The following is a 3,305-nucleotide window of genomic DNA, read 5'->3' on the forward strand; positions in this document are numbered from 1 at the left end:
ATCTGGTGCTAATAAGACAAAGTCTGGGCTCAAGCCCCAAGGGAGCCAGTTAGCATCCTTCTGCTCCATGGCCAGAAGCTGCACCCAAGAACTCTGGTTAGAGCTTGTGTTGGGCTTCATCAGGCAAAGGGCCCTGGGGGGCAAGAGGAAAGGCATCCACAGCCCACCCCATGCATCTGGCCTGTACTGGAGAAATAGTGACAGGGAAAAGACTAAGGTCAGCGCTGGAGTTCTCCAGACCTACCTACGTGAGGTATGTGTGCATGAGTGTTTTTCAAATTTGTCTTTTCCATTTTGCCAGTAGTATTTACCAAGCACCAAGTATGCTTAAGGACAATGACTCTTCTTTTCCCTCAATTCCCTTGAGCCTTTATTCTTGACTTACTAGGACACACAATCTCCTAAAGAGGCTCGTCTGTGAACATCAGAAAATAAGCTAGGTAGAATTGTAGATTGGGATATAATGTTTTATGAAAACGTACAAGAAAAAATAAGTTATCCACTCAAGTATTTATTGACTGCCTGTCGTGATCTACTACAGAGAGCAAAACAGATCTTTTTAAATTCCTGCTCTGTGGAACTTATATTTCAGCAGGAGGGAGAGGCACAATACACAGTTTATAAGAAAAGTTAGGAAAAGTTATGTGTGTTACATGCTGATAAGTGTGAAGGAGGAAGCAGGAAGCAGGGCAGAGTTTGCTGGCAAGGTGTCTATGCCTGTAAGAAGAGTGCCCCAGGGAGACTTCCTTGAAGAGTAACAATAGGACAAAAAACTAACGGGGGAGATTTCCTGAGCCATTTGGACAGTTCAGGGAAGGACCCTCAAGTCAGAGGGACCAGCCAAGGGAAGAACTGGGAGGGAAACCAGGGAGAGCCCTGGGCATACAGCCAAGAGAAAAGGTGGGAAGGACCTTCAGGGAAGGTCTCCAGGCCTTTGTAAGACTTTGGTCTTTTTTCTAAAGGAGTCAGGAAAGCCTTCGTCAAAGACATTGCTTTTGAACTGGATTTCAAAGCCCGAGTCCTGTTCGTGGTTCTTCTGTGTGGCCATTCAAGCAGGTGCATGTCATTTGCGAGACGATGTGTGTGCACTGGGTGTTTGCAGATTGAGCACGGTGATTGCAGCTCCTCTCCCAGCTTCCCTATGCACTCGCACACACCACCATCCTGGGTGTCAACCAGTGCTACAGTGGAGTCCATGCAAAGACAGGGATTGCTTTGCCCATGATTGCTTTGTCATGGGCAGGGTGCTCATAGCAGATGCAGAAAAAGAAATCATTGTTTCTTGCACCAGAGAGTGATCCTTTCATGCTTGCCAAGGAAACAAAATTTCCTGGTCAGGTCACCAACACAAGGGCAAATGAGCATAGGCTCCAGGCAGGAGGGTCATGTGGAGGTTAATGAAGAGCATCAGGAGGGGTAATTATGGCAAAGACCACGGGGTGAGAGCTGAGCAGGTCTTGAAGCACAGATGAGTGCAAGTCTGTGAACAGGAGTGGGAGTAAGATGACGCTATGTTCCTGTGTGAGCCACCGCAGACATTTTTGCAGCTGTTCAGGATTGAGGATGAGGACTGTCTAGCCTAGAAAGGAGGGGGCTGTGCTGGGAAAGAGTAGGAAAGAACCAGCAAAGAGAGGGGCAGGTCGTGGAAGTCCTGGAATGACTGGGCAGAGAAGTTTGGACTTAGCCCAGGACAGTTTTCTGCTTTCACTGGAAGGCAGGGTGGGAGTGGAAGAGCCATGCTTGTTTCTCTCATGCATACATCTGAGTTTGGTAGCTTTGCCAGATGGAAAATGAAGGAGACACAGTTAAATTTGAGTTTCAGATAAGCAACAGATCAAATTTCAGTATAAGAATATCCCACGAGTCGGGCATGGTGGTACACACCTGTAATCCCAGTGGCTCGGGAGGCTGAGACAGGAGGATTGTGAGTTCAAAGGCAGCTTCAGCTAAAGCGAGGCACTAAGCAACTCGGACCCTATCTCTAAATAAAATATAAAATAAGGCAGGGGAGGTGGCTCAGTGGTTAAGTGCCCCTGAGTCCTGAGTTCAATCCCCAGTTACCTATTCCCCGTGCAAAAAAAAAAAAAAAAAAAGAATATACCATAAAATATTTGAGACATAAATTAAATACAGGACACCTACTTAAATTTGAATTTCAGATAGTTTAATAATTAGTAGAATCACATCCCATGCAATATTTGAGACATACTAAAAATATTTTTGTATATGAAATTCAAAGTTAACTAGACATCCTATATTTTTGTTTGCTGAATATGGAAACTCTAGTAGATGGTACTAAATAAATACTGCTTGCTAATGCTGTAGACTCCTGTGCACAGCCCCACTCTCTTACACTAACTAACCTGAGCAGCTCTGCTACCTGGGAGCTCATTTCTTGGCTACCTTTAGGTGCTGGCCCAGCTGTCTGATGGCCCCAGTTTGTGGGTTACCTGTGAGAAGTGCTGAGACCCCAGCTCCCCAAATCTGCAGCTCTAGAACCTAGAATAGAAATCCTGATCTTTTCCAGTAAAGCACTGGCAGCTCTGAGAACCAGCAAGCACTCCTGACGTGTGGGTGGGCAGGAAGGCAATCTGCCACCCAAGCTGATATTGATGGTTACAGGGGCTGTCAGTAAGCCAAGCAGACATGCTGCTGAAATGGGATGCAACAGCAGCCTTTCCTCTCATGGGATGACTCCAGGTTCCTCTCAGAGCCTTCTGGGCACAAGGGGAAAACAGGCAAGTTCATTCCCTTTGCTAATGTAAAGTCTTGGGGAACTGCATTACATTCTTTCTCTCTCTCTCTTTTCTTAATGTGAAGTTGGGAGTGAAGGTAGGGAAATCACACCAATCTGCTCTCCTTTTGGGCTCTCTTATATGTGCCCAGAATCCGCTTAAGAATTGAAGTAACAAAATATAAGAAATAACAGAAGTTGCTTTTTTTTTTTTTCTTTTTGAAAGGTAAAATTACTGGACACTATCATGAGCACTATTTATGTCTCATGGTGTTTTATCCTTATTATAAGTCTGTGAGATAGATATGACTCTCCCCATTTTGCAGATTCAGAAAAGAAGGCCCACACAGGCTAAGTAACATGGGCCTGGTTTCCAACTCAGGATGCTATTGTCTGCTAGAGGAACCTAATACATCGCATATACTGCTGGCTGTCATCTTAGTTTGTTCTTTAACATCACTGAGGAATGAACATTCTCTGAGAAACCATCCCTTGTTGCTCTGAAAAGACTGAGCACCTTTCTCTGCTCTCAGATTCTTCCCTTTGCACCTGTGCTGTAGACACCCCCACT

Source organism: Callospermophilus lateralis, chromosome 12 (assembly GCF_048772815.1).
Source record: "Callospermophilus lateralis isolate mCalLat2 chromosome 12, mCalLat2.hap1, whole genome shotgun sequence".
Classification (NCBI taxonomy): Eukaryota; Metazoa; Chordata; class Mammalia; order Rodentia; family Sciuridae; genus Callospermophilus; species Callospermophilus lateralis.